Here is an 18,345-nt window from a genome sequence, read left to right as displayed (position 1 = left end):
CCCCTTGAGACCATACTTCAAGATCCTCCTTCACAGGCTTTACCCCCTCTCCTTCTCTCCAAAACTAACACGTGGAGAGGATTATAGGATTTAAATAAAACAAGAAACAAACAGCATTACCGCTGTCTGTCACTACTCTCCTCCCCTCTGTCCAATGTTTAGGAAAAGGGAACTTGGGAGAGGGCTGACTGTCCAGACAGGAATTTACATTTCTCAAGCAAACTTTTTAGGAATATTTGATGAAAAGGGGTTGGCTGTACCTGGAGTTTGAAGTGGAAGGTAAAGCCGAGGTGCAGGGAGTGGGCATGTCTATGATTGCCTCTTTTCAAAACAGAGTAATCAGATGTCCCAGTTTTATAGGAATAGTCCCAATATTTCTTACATAGGTCCTTATTACCCCTTACCCTGTGTCCTGATTTTTCACACTTGCTATCTGGTTACCCTATTTCAAAACAAAATTTTTTTTTGTCAAGAACCCAACTAGATCACAATAAAGTCCTGACTTAGAATGGGATTGTCTACTAATGATTTAGCACTAGGATCCCTGCCCCACAAAGGTCCAACGTACTACAGACAAGAGGCATCACCATTCTGTCATGTCCTGATTCCAAAGTGTATGGCTTCTCTGCACTAGCCCTACATCTATTTTTTGTGGTTTGTTTCCTAATGTGGTATAATGCATATTTTATATGCATTCACACTATGTATTCTGCACCTCTATGGAGTCTTAAGAGTAGATAGAGATCGATCTAAATTAGGATGTTACCCTCTGGATTTGAACTCATTCTCATAGTTCAAGATTTTATATCTGAGGTTTGGGCCCATCTTTTAAAAGGAGACTGTCAGATACTTTCAATAAGTGTCTCAATTCTGATTTGTTTGTAATATCTTCCAAAAACCTTAAAATACAATTTTTCCCTATTGATTTTTGCTTTCCTTTTTGAAAAACCTCATTTACTTCTAATGTTTTAAATAAAGGCAAAAACAGGCTAGATAACAAAAATATGTTGTTAAACAACTATTAATGTGTTAGTTTCTATGGAATGGAACAGTAGATTTGCACACACAACCTTTAGATATTTACGAGCTTGAAGACTTTCCCCAACAGATTCAACAGTAGCTATTTAATATGTCACATTTTGGTCCCAAAACTTTAGTAACATTCCTGTAAGGTGCAGTATATGAAATAGTGTCAAAAGTCATTTGCAACTAAAGATTCCACAAATAGTGGGTGGTTTCACTTAAGCGGCAGAATATATTTTTACTACTAATCACTAAAGTTTTATTTCTTGCAGAGGAAAAACATGAACACTAGTCTTTTGCTTACAAATCTAGAGCAACAATTTTAAGCTATTAGTTCCTTATTCTTCCTATAATACATAGCAGAATCTTCAATTGGCCTGGGCTGCTGGAAAACATTTTGCTTGAATAAGTGAGTCTTGGATATATATGAGTCTTGTAGGATGTCTGAAAGAAGAATGTTAATGTACAAATACTGTCCTTACTCAGGTAAAGTTCTTGTTTATTGGATCAAGAATCATATTCAAATATTGAATTAAGGGATTTGCATGATTATCCTCTGATATCAAATATTAAGTCCAATCCTGCAGTTTTTGGCAAAAATTTTGAAATGTGGGAGCTTGAAATTAATCAGCTGCAGGATATGCTTAAGATCTCTGAAAGTCCGGCTATGTGTGTATTTGCCTAAATATAAATGTAGATGCCTAACTTTAGTCCCATATCTGAAAGTTTCCTTTTATGTGCACGTATGTTCTCCATTGACGTAAAAACTTAGTTTCATTAAAAGTGATGGGAGTGAGGTGTACATATAGATCAGGAAACGTGTGTGGAATATATGGAATTAGACAAAATGAAAATAATCTCAAAGAATATTAATATTATAATGTTTAGTACTTCTGTGAAGAAATTCAGAAATGTGATAGTAAAATACTACTAAAAGAAATACTCACCTGCCAAAGATTAAATAAAAAGACTTGGAGAGGAAGGATTATTGTATATTTATGCATAATTCATTTAACAATTTTACTTTTTAAAGTCTTTACCTTGTTCATGGCTGCTTATACTAAATATGTATGTTATATATACCAGTTTATAATAAAATAGTATTTTAAAAATAAAGTTCCATTTGTGTATTTTAATACAGGTGTTTCATTTTACTTTAGGATAGAATAGCTTCAATTTTGATCATCAAGAGTCAGTTCTGATCTGTAATAATTTCCGCAAAATTGCATGATTCTGTATTTGAAAATCTTGCAAGGTTAATGCCTCAAAATAATGTTCTTACTAAATGGAAATACATATTTCCTAAATTACTATGTTATTTCATCCTGGCAATGATAAATGTAAACAAAGCAGAATATTAATATTTTGTTACTTTGACATTATTATCATTTTCCATGCTATATTATGTGTTATATTTTTGGAGTGGCAAATGACACTTATTTAGTGTAGGAAAAACTACTCTAAGCCCTAACATCTGTCTAGTCCGTGCAAATTTGCTTTTACTCAATTGTACAGCTAGTGTACAACTAAGTCTTGAACCTGTATTCCTTGTGCATCTAAAACTTACTCTGAGAGTTTCGGCATGCAAGGAATGCAGGATTATTCCCTAGTTTGACTAACATACAAGAAGGTCAAATGACTTGCCCAAGATCTTGCATATAAACTGATCCAACTCCAATGGAAGCCAAAGGGAGTCTTTCCATTGCCTGCAATGGGAGCTGGATTGAGTCAGTAAGTCAGGCAATGTTTGTGCTAGAACTATAGAACTTAGTACCCCACGGCTATTAGTTTTTTTTGCTCTGGACAGTAAGGTAGGCTATGACTGTTATAATGAATAAACTATTTATGACTGGGCAATGTTTGCTGTTTTAATTATTTTAATTTTAATTTATTTTTAATTTAATTAATGTTTAATTTATTACTACATGATTTAATTGTCTAATACTTTTGCTGATTAAAAAGGTTTAATTTATAATATTAGTAAACTATTACTGTAGCTATACTAGTCATTGTAACAGACAATTCTGAATCTATACTATTTTCTATAATATTATTTAAAATTGACTTACTATAACTGTAAGACTACAATTTTAGATCTGCTCCTGTGAAGACTGGCATGCCTACTTTCTCAGGGACTGGGCCAAGACTGTGAGTATGTCTAAACTACCCGCCAGATTGGCGGGTAGTGATCAATCTATCGGGGATCAATTTATCATGTCTACACTACACACGATAAATCAATCTCTGAATGCTCTCCCATCGACTGCTGAGCTCCAGCTCAACAGAGGCGGAAGCAAAGTCGATGGGGGGAGCGGCCGTTGATCCTGCACCTCAAGGACGTGAAGTAAGTAATTCTAAGTCGATCTAAGATACGTTGACTTCAGCTATGCTATTCTCGTAGCTGGAGTTGCGTATCTTAGAGCAATTCCCCCCCAGTGTAGCCCAGGCCTGTGGAATGGACTCCCACAGGAACTAAGGACCATCACAAACCTCAGCACCTTCCGCTCTAAGTGCAAGGCTCTTTTCTTTGATGTTGCCTTTTCTGACATAAGCATCTAGCAAAACGTAGTAAATATTATTTTTAAAAATCCAAACCAAAACATTCCACTGCACACCATCTCCCCAGGGGAAGTAGTGTGAGGGAACAAATATGTGACAGATGTTAGTCATGTTGCTTAATTCACTACTGAAAGGCACTCAGATACTATGACAATGTGCATGGCATAAGAACCTATATAGAATAGAACTTTAACCATATGAATTGTCCTACTGAAGTCAATGGAATTACTTACATACTCAAAGATAACCATGTGCATTAATGTTTGTGGGATGTAATGTAATGTAATGTAATGTAATGTAAATTCACTAATATCAATTAAGTTGCACTTTTGCACACTAGGTTTGAATTTGTTCAAGAGAAAACCCTTCAGCATCCTTTAAAGTCAACTGGAGATGCATGGACATATCTGATAGCATAGCTGGGATCACTACATTCTTAATATTGAATACAGCTCAGAGTTTCAAAGCTAAGAGATCTAGGCACCCAATTCCCATTAAAGTTAAGGAAAAGATTTAAAAAAAATTAAACCTAACACACTCATATCTCTGATTATTTCCCTATATACTCACACTGTTGCATAGGAAAAAGTATGTGCAATTATAGATCTTCACAAGGAAATAACAGCACAAAGTTTTGTAAATAGAAACTGATGAAGATTGTTATTATGCAGTATTTAGTCCCATAAGCCATTCTAAAGTGAGTGCATATGTGTAAAACTGATTAGTCAATTGCTTGAAACTGTATTATTTTTTAATTTAAATTATTGTATGTTTGTGTGTATTGCTGTGTAAATTGACCTCACTGAGGACTAACTACTTAGAAAGTTTCATCTTGTAAATCTCAGGCATTTTTGATTTACTGTTTATGCTAATAACACTGAAAGGCCCTAATCCAAAGATATGCATGGGGCAGTTATGGAAATATTCACATACACACAGCTAAGTACATGTATACGTTTTCACAGGTTTAGGGTTACAGTCTTTTTTAACAGAAATATTTTTTCTACTCTTCTACAGTTAAATTGAGTGAACAGATTTTGCTCTAACTTGAAAAAAAGCCCTAACTTTATGTCTGAAAATTCCCAGAAGCATGGAAAACAAGAGCTTATAATGCAAGAGTCAGCCTTCACAACCATCAAAAACTAATTAATGCTACAAACATGTGAATCTGCTATTGAATCATATTTCTTTAAATACTGATTTACATTTTTCTTCTTGATGGTGAGACTGGATACCAAATAGTATTAATTATAATTTAGAAACCAAACAGAGAAAGGCAGAATTTGTATCTTGTTATTAACTATGTATCTTACATTTCCATAAGGTAAGACTGTTAAACACGCTTGGTATTTCAGAGGGCAGGCTACTTTACTGTTAGCTTAAATTCATTCAAATCAGATTCCCTGAGAACCATTATAAGTAATAAACCTGTCAAAGAAAATTAAGTGTTTTATCACAGACACTTTAAAAATATTTTACATAAAAAGATGCATAAGACAGCATTCACTCCAACTATTGAAAATTTTAGTTTTTAACTTTTGTAGCTATGAACCACACAAAATTATAGCATATGGATACCATATAAACAACCAAAAAAAGATTGTCAAATTATGTTTTGAGGATAGTTTTGTGTCATCTCCTCTCTCAAGAACACATCAGAAACTTTAGTAAGCCCACAAACTGGTTTATTTTGTACTTTCAAATTTCTGTGCTGTAACCAATTTATAAAAGCTGAACCATTGTAGCTGTTGGCAAGACATTTTAAACAGTTTGTAATTTAAAATAACCTAGTACATAATGACAAATAAATAATTTCAGAATATAAAGTTCCAAAAACAAGTTGCAGAGCAAGAGTAATTAGTTCTACTCCGTTATTTCTTACTCATTTCTGTTTCCATTAATCAACACTGAAATAAGAAAAAAACTTCAAAGTTAACTGAGAGTATTTTTTTTTAAACCGTGGAAATCCTTAAAAGTTTTTTTTTAGCATTTTTTTGCAACCCATTTCTCACACAAGTGATCCTTATTCATCTGAGTATTCCTATCTGGCCAAATTGGGAAATATAGATCTAGCTGAATTTAATGATAAGTTCTGCTGAAAAAATAGATGCAATAGCTCTCACTGATTTTAGTGGGGATAATGGCAGGCGTTAAGTAATAGTACATGAGGGAAAGGCCCCAATATCATAAAAACATAAATGAAAAAGCCTTTTCATATTGTGCTTGTTTGTGATGCTTTGATACCAATTCAGAACTAAATTAATAGGAATGACATGGAGGTGAACAACCCAGGCATCAGAAATCCACAGATATTGATCTCAGTGGCCAGACCTGTTGCTCTCCTCAACTTGTGTCCCAATTCTATAGTAACTCTGAGTTCTATTCTTTTCTGAAAAGTAGAGAGGAAAGGCTAACATAACATAGAAGCTAAGAAACATAAGAGAACATCTAACAACATGGCATATACATTTCAGTGAATACCAGTTTTAAATTAGAAGTGTAATCTCTAGGGCAGCAAATCCTCAGCTAGTGTGAATTGTCACAGCTTCCTTCATTGAAATCAATAGAGCTATGACAATTCACACCAGCTGAGGATCTGTCCCTCTCTCTCTAACAAATAAGGTGTTTCTGTCACAATTTGCACAAAACCACATCAATAGTTCCTGGGATACAAAACCATGAGGCAAATGCTCTAATCTGCCATACTGTTGTACAGGCCTGAGATGAACTACATTATATGTGTGTGTTCTAAATTAGTGGTGCTGGAAGTTAAATTCTTTTATCTAGACTAGTGGTTTCAAAACTTTTTTTCTAGCAACCCAGTTGAAGAAAATTGTTGATGCCTGTGACCCAACTGAGCTGGGGATGAAGAGTTTGGGTGTGGCAGGGGGTTGGGGTGAGGGCTGTGGGGTGGGGCCAGGAATGAAGGGTTTAGGGTGTGGAGGGGGCTCTGGGCTGGGGCAGGGGGTTGGGGTGGAGGAGGGCACTCAGGGCAGAGGATTGGGGTGCAGGGTTGGAGCATAGGCTTACCTCAGGCAACTCCCAATCAGCAGCACAGCAGGGGTGCTAAGGCTTCCTGCCCCAGAAGCAGCCAGCAGCAGGTCCAGCTCTCATTGGCTGAAAACCAGCCAATGGGAGTGTGGAGCTGGTGCTTGGGTCAAGGGCAGTGGGCGGAACCCCATGGTCCCCCCACACCTAGGAACTGGACCTGCTGCTTCCAGGGCACAGCCGCCTGTCAGAACAGGTAGCGACTAGCCTGCCTTAGCCTGGCAGCATCGCTAACAGGACTTTTAACGGCTTGGTCAGTAGTGCTGACCAGAGCCGCCGCAACCCAGTGCCTTACATTCTGTGACCCAGTACTCGGTCACAAGCGGCAGTTTAAAAACCACTGTTCTAGACAACTGACCTCTAGACAACTAGCTCACTTATTCTGTTGTACTAAGTGCATGAAGAAAGTTATGTAATCATACCACTTCTCTGGACAGCCATTTTATGGTATCTGACCCCACAAAAAGTTACAAGGAAGCAGGAAAGTCTCCAGGGCTGCACACTGACCAAACCCTAAATTTTCTAACAACCTGCCACAGAAACATCTAACTCTATTATCAGATTGGAAAACTGTCAAAAAATACCCAGATCTCCCTCAGTTTCACCAGCCTGTCTCTCCCCTGCCTATCTGAGATGGCAGCATCTAGCAATCATAGCACTTTAATCTTCTGAGACTTGAGGCTCTTTAATAGAAAGGACTACGCTGGATATGACAGAAACCTCTGAAGCCTCCTAAAATCTAGTTTTAAACTCCCTATTTAAATAGTTCCTTTGTCCACCTCAGAATCCAGTAGCTGGTTTTCTAATTGCTTGGAACCAAAAGTACCCATCCTTAAGAACTGTAGTGTTTGTACACTGTCTAGTCTCCTATAATAACTGTGACCCTCAGGACGTTCAGTCCTTCCCATACTTGAGGACCTCAGATCACTGCTGCAGCTCCAGAGATTGCATACAGAAAGAGAAACCCCTGTCCTTTCTGGGAACAGCAAAAAGAGAGCTAGCCCAGTTTGGCTGATTTTCCCAAATTCTTTGGGTGTTGCTGTCAATAGCTATTGTATCTCCATCTAAATTTCTATCTTGCTATCCTTATTCTGAGACTGACAAAGTCTCAGCCTCTGTGGACTGAGGAAATGCCTAAAATTAAACTATGATCCAGGCATCTCACACACTGGCAAACAGTGTGACCATTCCCTCCATAAGGCTATTTTCTTGTTATTTCTGTTGTGGCAGAAGTGGGAAATATGCTTAGGAGGCACTTATTTTCAGTAAATTTATGCTAGTTTCTGGACTTGAGGTTAGCAGTGATGGTATTCCAGGGTGCAAGCATAACAGGTGCAATTGCATTTAATTTATTTAATTATGCATTGCATCAAGACTGGGATTTGTATGCATTAGAGATAAATCTGATTAGTTTAGGTTGGTTAGTCTTCCGATTTAGTCTTGTGTTTGCCTGAGATAAATGTTCCAGTTAGGGAGAGTCAGGTCACACTCTTTTCTTCACTGCTCTGGGCCTATCCTTGGGTCAGAACTCAGTACTTAGATTATTTCACTTTGGCATCCACTCTGCTTTTCCTCTCTTGCCTTCTCTGTAAGCTATTTTAGATGCAGTTAGGTCACCAATCTCCTTAATGGAAACACAAGTTAACAAAAATTCAACACTGAATGAGCAAAAATGCAAAGGACTTGAAATGCTCTTTTGTTTTTATCATGGGGTTAGGCCTTTTAAACATGGATAGTTTCCCTCTCCTCTTTTTCTTCAGTTTGTCTCTTCTTGTGCTCTCTCATCTTCAGATACATAGTAATGCAGATATACAAGCTTTAGCTAAAAGTGGGGTTTTGCACTACGCTCTCTAAAGGGTTCATTATGATAACCTAGTCTGACCTCCTGCATAACACAGGCTGTAGAACTTTATCATGGGGGTCTCACATCAATCCCATAATTTCTGCTGGAGCTAAATAATATATTTTAGAAATACAACCAAACTGGGCATGACTTGGGCTTCTGCTGATCCTTCTCTTAAGTTGCTCAAGAAACTAAGACCCAGCACTGACTGAATGCCTTATTACCTAGTATTATATATACTTCCCACCATCCCCAAAGGAGGCACAGTTAACATTAGAAATGCTCTGGACAACCAACAGCCCCAAATTTTGTTACAAACAAATGGAATTGTATGACTGGGCAGTACTAGAGATGGAACTTCTCTAACATCCTTTTAAACTCTGCTTGGATCAAAATTTTCTGGGGGAAATTTCAGATTCGTTTGTCTCCACAGTGAGGCACCCATTCCTTTATAGTAGCAACCTGAGCTGAGCTCAAGCACATTTTTCCTTCTTACCCAAAATTGCATTTAAGCCTGGCAAAGCTTCTATATGAAATTAAAAGGGAACCATCTTTTGTAAGGAGACAGAAACTCGGTGTCTAGTCGGCAAATAGAGGCTTGAAACTGTTGGAAGTGGATTTACATGGGGCTGTGGGTAGGGGATGAGTTGACATCAGAAGGGTTTCTGTTTTTGCAAGGGGGTTTCTTTATGGCTGTTGTTGGAGTGGCAGAAAAGAGCTGTATACAGAGACGCTGCCCCCAAGCACTGAAACATGCTCGCTCGGTGCGGGCTGATCATTGCCTGGAGCTGTTTTAAATGCAGTCAACTCCACAGCTCCCACAGAGCCGAGGGGAAGGAAGCAAATGCACGCTCAGGTGCAATGATCTGAAAGCCAGCCCTGACAACGAGCCTGGCACCAGGAAGAAGAGATCCACTCGCACATGAATTACTTGAAACCAGGGATTATATCCTCCGGCGGAGGGTTACTACCCTCTCGAGCTCTGTCACAACGCATAACGTAACTGAAAGCTGCTGATGCGTCTGAGGGGAGCATTTTGTCAAGGGCTCTCCGATTGGCCGAAGGGACCCTGCAATGGTTTGTCGGGAAGAGCTGAGCCTCTTGATTGGTTGCGTTGCACCTGCAATGCGTCAAGTAAGATGCTCGAAAGTGAGTGTGCTGGGGCTTGGCTTGCCTGTGAATGGTCGCCGCGGAGCGGCGGGAGTGTGGCGGTCTTCGCACGCGGGAGCTGGCTGCAGAGCGGCGCGCGCGGGGAGCCGAGGCTCGGTGGGCGCTTTTGTAGGGAGGATGGGCGTGCAAATCCAGCAAGCAGCAGCAGTAGCCTGCGTTGGAGCACTGCTGCTGCGGCCTCCTGGTCTGATACTTGCAGCGGTGGTAGGCACTGGGCTCGTGTGGCCGGAGGGAGCTTTTCGCCTTCCAGACCTAGTCCTCCTCCCCACCCCCGTTTAGAAAACAAAAAACTCAGCTTCTGAATTAGAAAGCAGTCAAAAGACAGGAAAGCCTCTCTTCTAAGCGTGCCCTTGCCCAGACACACACAACTCCAAGAGCTGTACACCGGGCTTTAAAATCTCTCTTAATCCCCTAATGCTGTGGGTCCAACAAGCATTTGCTGGAGTAGTTTTCAGACCGTGGCAATGGCAATGGGAAGTTAGGGGAGGATCTTACACTGAAGTCAAAAAATGTACAGTCTTGTGACTATCCTATTGGAACACTTGGCAAAAATCTTCATCGCAAGGAGAAGCTTTTGCAAAATTAAATCCAAATTGAAACTGCAAACAAATGAGAACTTGCTATATGGCCATTTAAGACACCCAACAGCATCCAAAAATCTCAAACTTGTTGGCTTTGGCTAGAAAGTATAGCTGTATGTTGCATAATAAGCTATAAAATGAGGCTGACAACCTGTGACAGTTTGAGGTTAAAAAATGTTTAATAAAGATGAGCTTTTTATAATTGTAGTCTAATAAAAATGTCTATTTGAAACACACATGCTGCAAAAATATTCTTTATTATTAGAGGAAGATGCTTTAAAAGCTGCCTTAAATTTAATCCAAAATGATGGGAGTTTCTTCAAATAAGCAACAATTTGTTGGCATGTCTGCAAAAAGCTAGCTACAGGAAAGAATCTAAACATGGGAGTAATTTACAGAGGCTTATTTTACTGAAAGACTTAAGTAATTTTTGTTGTTTGAGGCTCTTTTATTGCCCTTTCAGAATCCTGTTGTGGTAAGGTGAGTCAGCAACAAGTCTGTGAACAACAAGGTAGGAAGTTATATTTTAAATGAGGCTTCACCACTAATACATTATTAAAAGCATGTTTGCATATGAAAAATCCTGCTGCGTCAGTTGGAACATTGAATAGGAACATGGGTCCTGACCGCCCAGTTCCTTGACTTTGTGGGAGTTTTGCCTAAGTACAGAATGCAAGGCTTATTGTGTTCTACTGTAAGCATTTTAAGGTTAAATAATTTGGAATTTTTTTATTCCTTTTGCTCACTGTGAAATAAGAGTGTATTGTTTATTTTTAAATTGTCCTGGTTGCCTTTTCACAGCTTTGCTGGTACAAACAGTTTTGACTGTATTTTTTCCCCCAGAAGAATTGTCTCTAATATTTTGCAAGAATCGAAGCACATGGTAACTCCCAGCCAAGCGGAACAAATAGAATGAAACCTTTATTGGAAAATGATATGCCTGTGTAATTATAATTATAACATTTATGGGTGAAGCAAGGTTTGGTAAAATAAAACATAAAAGCAAGATTATGAGCTCATTCCTTTTCTCACTTGGCCTTTTGGAATATGACAGCATCGCTTGGCAATATCACATCTGAAAAACTTGGGTCAAAAACGAAGGAATTTAAGGGTATAAAATAATAGGGAAACTTGTTTCTAAGTGATGCCTTTCTTCAAGAACAACTGTGTACTAGTAATGATTTGTGTAGTAGAAATTATTCATTTTCATAAAAATGTAATTATGCTGAATTCAATACAATGACCAAAGTATATGAGTGTCAGACTGAATATGAAAAGGTATTTATAAAAAACACTTTATTGAGGAAATAAGCATGTACATTTTAGGGGTTAAAATTAATTATTTGTTGTTGCAGTCTCTTGAATACATCTGTATACATTTTACAAAACAAATAGGAATAAAAAATTTGTTTTGAAAGGAAAACACTAATGCTCTGAAGATGAAAAAAATGATGGATGTTTTGTGATAATATATGTGAAGCAAGAGTTAATTTACTTGGTTATTGAAGATGAGTAAGTACAAATAATTGTAAATTATTCCTTTATTAAAAATAGGTCACTGATTTAGTTAAATTAATCCGTAACTGAGTTATATAATTAACACTGGTGGTTTTATCAAATAATAATATACTCTGTGATTCTGCTCCAAAAGCATTAGTAACCGTAGAAAACACCATCGATAGTAATTAATGGACTCTTATTTGCATGTTTCTATATTTCCAAATGTGTCATCGTAAAAATATTCTGATTTGAAGGAAAGTTTTTCCTAAGTAAGGTGATATTATTAGCCACTGCATATAACATGTAGCATCAGTTTTAAAGCAACCAATGTATATTCACTGTAATGGTTATCGCACTAAAAACTAATATATACAGGTCTGCCATCTTCTGGACCATGAAAGGTACTACCAAAACACAGGGTACAGCATTATTTTATTAGGATCAGGAGAATACTTTATTAATAGCTTTCACCCTTTTAGATGTGTTCTTTCCACTGGAAGATGCCCCAGCATTTTGACCAATTATTTGTATCTGCTTTTTCATAGTGATTATACATATCTATATATAATAACGATGGTGCTTTTGCAAACCCCCCCCCCCCACACACACTCAGTACATAAGAACATTATTAAAGTTGAAGACAAGCACTCAAAAGTTAGGAAATTCTAGAATTAAGAGTGCCTGTGCAACCTTAATTTGGTCCTCTTGTGCATGTGTGTTATGAGAGAGTTTTTAATTACATGCTTACAGACAATTTTTTTCCCACAAGATCTCTGTCTCATTCATTGTACAGGATGGAGCAGTTATTGTAATGAGCAGTTATTCCATGTTTTCTTCTCTCCTTATTGTTCAATGTGTGGGCCTATGCCTTATTTACTGCACTCTATTCAAACCCTGTTCTGAAGACAGAATTATTAATTTTCTCATTGGCTTTTCTATGGTGCTCATCTTCAGTAGACAGAGTGCTTTACAAACATTAATTAATTTATTTTCATGACACCCCTGTGAGGTGAGTGGGGATATTATTCCCATTTTACAGATAGGGAACCAAGTTACAGATAGATGAAAGTAAAAAGTTTCCACTAATTTTGGTTGATCAACTTGAGACACCTAGAACCTGATTTTTTCAGAGTACTTAGCATTATGTAGCACCTTCTGTGTTCAAAGCACAGCTTTCATTGATGTCAGTTGCAGCTGTGAGTGCTCAGAACATCTGCAAATCAGACCCCAGGGTATCCTGTTAGCACTCAGAAAATTAGGAACACACAATGACCACTTGTGGAAAAAATGTGGTTTATGTGACTTGAGTAGCATCATAGAGGAATTCTAACCCAGATTTTAAATCTACCATGTAGGCACCTCTGACATTTAAAATGTCATAGCTCAGGTACAGCTTAACCTCTCGAGGCACCTAACTTTCCTCTGGTCAGCATTTTCAAAGCAACCTAAGCACTCCTGCCACCCCACTGCTAAAGAACTACACAGAGCCCTCGCTTAAACTGGAGGCCCCAAAGCAGGATTCTCAAATGAGGCAAGGGAATGTCTGTCTCATCAATGGGGCCTGATCCCATAGACATGCTCTGAGGGAGGTGCCTACCTCTGGCTCAACAGCCAGGTGCACCAGGTTATGCAGATAGACATCTAAGCCCCTTTCCTCATGTAGGCCTAGTCTGTCATGAGTAATTGGACATGGGTGAGGCCTTATATTTTGGTAAACGGAATTAGAGAGGTAAATGGATCAGCAGGCTGGAAACAAAAGTCTGTATTAGTTAAGATAAGAAAGAACACCCAGGAAACTATTAATAATGGACACGATAACTGGAGTGCAAGATGAGGCAAAGAGTAAGTCATGCATGGACAGAGTATGCTGTGCACAGGTTGGTTTTTACAAAGTGACCAAGCCAATCCAAAAATGTGTGATGCTATGTATAGTAAATGCAATGTAATGTGTAAATGTATATAAAGAAAGTGTTTTCATGCTGTGAAGCTCTAGCATGTCTCTACTGAGCATGTGCAAACCCCTATATCCCTGCTGAGAAAGTTCATTGGAACAGAGAGCAAACTCCTAGCCAAATGACAGGACCCCTATGAGGTCCTTTGGAGGTTAGGTTTGGTCAATCATGAGGTTTACTGTCTGGACCAGTGATGACCAAAGCAGATCTACCCTGTAAACTGCTTAAGCCTTGAAGGTCTCAGGAAAACCTCTTCATCCATACAGAAGAAGGAGATGAGGATTTAAGACCCCAGTTCACAGAACCAACTGAGGTAGGGATTAAGGGGGTCCTGCTCGGGGATGGGTTCACTGGTCAGAGAGAACAATTAGAGACCTGGTGCAGGTGTACCAGGACATAGTTTTCCCATTTCCAGGATGAATCTCTGTAGTGCCCTACTGAGCCATATAAAACCCAGGACCCAACCCAGTCAAAAATCAGTATCCCATCCCAGAGGCGTTGAAGTCCCAGTTAGTACAAGAGGTCCAGGAGATTAACTAGGTGTGACTGAGGAACTGAGAAGTCCCTGGTGTAGTCTGTATCAGAGGGGTAGCCATGTTAGTCTGGATCTGTAAAAGCAGCAGAGAGTCCTGTGGCAGCTTATAGACTAACAGGTGTTTTGGAGCATGAGCTTTCGTGGGTGAATACCCACTTTGTCGGTATAGTCTGGTACTCCTTGTCCCTAAACTGGATGGGACTGTTTGATTCTGCATAGACTTCCACCAAATCACTGTGAACTTTGACTTCATTGCCTAGCCAGAATCTGGAGTTAATGTTCTGTTTAATTGGCTCAGCCAGACTTGATACATCTCTACGTTAGACTTAACTAATGGCAATAGGCAGATCCTGCTTTCCCCCAGTTCCCATGCTGAGACAACATTCTCAAACCCTGTAGGCATTTTTCAATTTGTTAATATGCCATTCGGTTTACACATCAGCCTGGTCACCTTTCAAAGACTCTTGGACCAGGTGTTGTGGCCCTATCAACCCTGAGCAACAGCCTACTTGGATGATGTGTTAGTCTACAGTATGGACTTAGCCACAGTTCTGCAGACCCTATGGGAGGCCGATTTAACCACAAACTGAAAGAAATGCACATTAGGGAAGTGGCAGACCACTGGTGGGGAACAGTAAAGTGGAACTCTTGATTAATAAAGTGGAAGCCATAGCCAACACTCCCATTTTGAAATCAAAAAAGCAAGTTTGGACATTTCTTGGTCTGGTGGGGTCAGGGCTGTCCTTAGGATTTATGGGGCCCTATGCAGTATTATTAAACTAGTGCCCCTACGCTGGTACATTTGACTTTGTGAATATGGCCCCTGCCTTTTGCCTCGTAAGGCGTGTGCTGAGGGTGCGGAAGTCAATCCGCTCTTACCTGCTGTCCCGGTCATAGGCGCAGACTTCGTGGGTGGGTATTCTGGGGCTGGAGCACCCACGGGGAAAATTTAGTGGGTGCAGAACACCCACTGGTGCCAAGGTCATCCCTCCCGCATCCCCTTCCCCCTGCACCTCTCGTGCGCCAGGGACCCTGTACTTACCAACTCCTCCCCCTACCTCCCAGCACTTCTGGAGTGCCGTGAACAGCTGATTCACAGTGTTCAAGCTCTAGGAGGGAAGGAGAGGAGCAGGGACAGGGTGTGCTCAGGGGAGGAGGTGGGGAAGAAGTGGGGTGGGGCTGGAGTGGGGTGGGAAGAGGCAGGGCAGGGGTTTGGGGGAAGGGGTGGAGTGGGGGTGGGGCCTGGAGTGGAGGGGGGAGTTGAGTACCCCCCAGAAAGATGAGAAGTGGGCACCTTTGGTCCTAGTGGTGCCCCAAATTTTTGGATGCCCTATGCAGCTGCATATGCTGTGTATACCTAAGGATGGCCATGGGTGGGGTTTTATAGAATATTTGTGTCCAAGTTTGACTATTGACTCCCCTTACTGATCTCATTAAAAAAGCAGCTCTTTGCCAGGTCATTTGATCTCCCCAGTGTGATCAGGCATTCCTAGAAACTAAAAAGATTCTCTAATAGACCAGTACTGTGTAGCCCTGATTTTTCACAAGAATTTATTTTACACATGGATGCCTCACAGCACTGGGAGCAGTTTTGTCCTAGGTGCTCCACAGTCAGGAACATCTTATCCTGTATATAGGAATAGGATACTCCTGGACTGTGAAACCCAATATCTGGTCCTCAATAAAGAGTGTGTAGCAATGCACTGGGCAGGGAAAGCCCTGCACTCTTATTTGTTTGGGACTCCCTTTTTTCTTATCACCAACTAGCAGCGCTTCAACAGCGCTAGACAATGAAAGATTCACATGCCTGGGTTACCCATTCGTACCTCACCTCACAGCCCTTTTGGTTTTGTATAGAGCATTGGGTTACCAAAACCCACCAGAATGCAAACTTTCTGTCCAGGATGAATGAAGTCATGCAGGGAGTGCCTTGACAGTCCTACTCAAAGCTTACAATCAAATGCTTGAGGGATTACTGCTTAACTCAGTTCATTTCACCTGCAGTGCTCACTTCTGTTTACTGTTGATTTTAGATATAAATAGGGCTGCCAAGCAATTAAATTAATTGTGATTAATCACAATGTTAATAATAGAATACCATTTATTTTAAATATTTTTGGATGTTTTCTACATTTTAAATACATTGATACATTGATTTCAATTATAACAGAATACAAAGAGTACAGTGCTCACTTTATATTTATTTTATATTACAAATATTCACACTAAAAAAAAATAGTATTTTTCAATTCACCTAATACAAGTACTGTAGTGCAATGTCTTTATTGTGAAAGTTGAACTTACAAATGTAGAATTATGTACAAAAATATAGCTGCATTCAAAAATCAAACAATGTAAAACTTCAGAGCCTACAAGTCCATTCAGTCCTATTTCTTGTTCAGCCAATCCCTCAGACAAACAAGTTTGTTTACATTTGAAGGAGATAATGCTGCCCGCTTCTTGTTTACAATGTCACCAGAAAGTGAGAACAGGTGTTCTTATGGCACTTTTGTAGCCGGGGTCACAAGATATTTACATGCCAGATGCACTAAAGATTCATATGTCACTTCATGCTTCAACCACCATTCCAGAGGACATGTGTCCATGCTGATGACAGGTTCTGCTCAATAACAATCCAAAACAATGCAGACTGATATGTGTTCATTTTCATCATCTGAGTCAGATGCAACCAGCAGAATGTTGATTTTCTTTTTTGGTGGTTTGGGTTCTATAGTTTCCGCATCAGAGTGTTGCTCTTTTAAGACTTCTGAAAGCATGCGCCACACCTCGTCCCTCTCAGATTTTGGACGGCACTTCAGATTCCTAAACCTTGAGTCGAGAATCAGACTGTGCTAAGAGCTCTGAGCAGCCAAGAAAGTTGTCATTATTAAGATTGCCAAAGGTTTCATTAGACCCTCTCAGTGCCAGACCTCGTGTTGTCAGAAATGTTATTGTTGCTACAACTCGCTTCAACACTTCTGTCTAGTAATTTCTTTCTTTAATATAGCCATCTACTATATGTTTATCAAGGGTTTGAGTTTTTGATAAACGCATTACATAAGTGATGAAAGGTTGTTGGTGCTCAGTAGAACTTTCATGTTTATGAGGTCTGCCAATGTGATCCCATGAATCAAATCCTCTCTTAGCTAATGCAGGTGTGCTGTTCGGATAAAACAATTTGCACACAAAACAGAAGACACAACCAGTTGATGGTGAGTATATGAGCCAGCGCCTTTCAATAATTTTACCATTTGGGGACACTTGGTTGAAGGCTGTATCACAGAGTTTCCTAAAATAATAAACATCTTACTATTAATGCATTCTCTCCAACATTTGTGATGAATACAGGCATATTTGTGGTGCATTAAGAGAGTAAGGGGATCATAGTATAGTAGCAAGCAGCCTAGAATGAAATATTTTACATTTAGATAGATACAACAAAAACCTGTTTATTTCAATTGTCTCACAAATTAATAGTTAATTCAACTCCTGCTGGAAAGAGTTGATCTCGTAAAATGACTCAAGTAATGTATTTTTTTTAAAAAGCATAAGAAATTTATAATTACCTTGTTCTGCCCGTATGTTGTCTTAATGTCATTGCATATTTTCCATCACCAACACGATTTTGGCAGAAATTGGGGCCCATGTCTATGTAGCACTGTTGGGTGAAAGCATCAACAGTCCAGAGGACAGCATCAGAGGAGGGTAATTGTACTGATGTGTTTTGCAGCAGCTGTTCTTTATTTGGTGAAAGGATTTAATCAGAAGAAAGAGCCTGTTCTTCAGAGCCATGATCAATGTTGGCTGGACCCACTGCTATACTAGTTTAATTAATTACACACTCATCATCATTACTAGTAGTATTAGTGTAATCAGCGGGAGTCTCTGTATGATTATTAATGAAGTAACTGCTTATACGACACTTTTGCATTCTTATCTTCAATTTCTGCTTTATGCCTCTGTTTTTGAGCACCACTTAAATGTTTTTTCATCATTATTTTCTTTATCACTTGGATTTGTTCATTATCCTATGTTTATAGAATCCTGCTCTGCAGATTACAGTGCATACATATACCACTGACACCATGTGGCTTTCCGTAAATGACTGCAGGGGAGGAAAATAAAATGAAAGGG

General features: G+C 39.3%; 1 long non-coding RNA gene and 1 pseudogene across 1 annotated transcript; one reads left to right on the top strand and one right to left on the bottom strand.

Annotated features, from left to right (window-relative positions):
* Positions 1-18,345, bottom strand: part of LOC127051264 (swi5-dependent recombination DNA repair protein 1 homolog) — a 365,584-nt pseudogene that overhangs the window by 38,039 nt on the left and 309,200 nt on the right.
* LOC127051282 (uncharacterized) lies at positions 10,687-11,232 on the top strand. Its single transcript, XR_007774465.1, has 2 exons — positions 10,687-10,735; positions 11,068-11,232. It is a non-coding gene; the product is annotated as an uncharacterized LOC127051282 (long non-coding RNA).

The sequence above is a fragment of the Gopherus flavomarginatus genome, chromosome 5 (genome assembly GCF_025201925.1).
Source record: "Gopherus flavomarginatus isolate rGopFla2 chromosome 5, rGopFla2.mat.asm, whole genome shotgun sequence".
Classification (NCBI taxonomy): Eukaryota; Metazoa; Chordata; order Testudines; family Testudinidae; genus Gopherus; species Gopherus flavomarginatus.
This window is presented reverse-complemented; position numbering and strand designations above follow the sequence as displayed.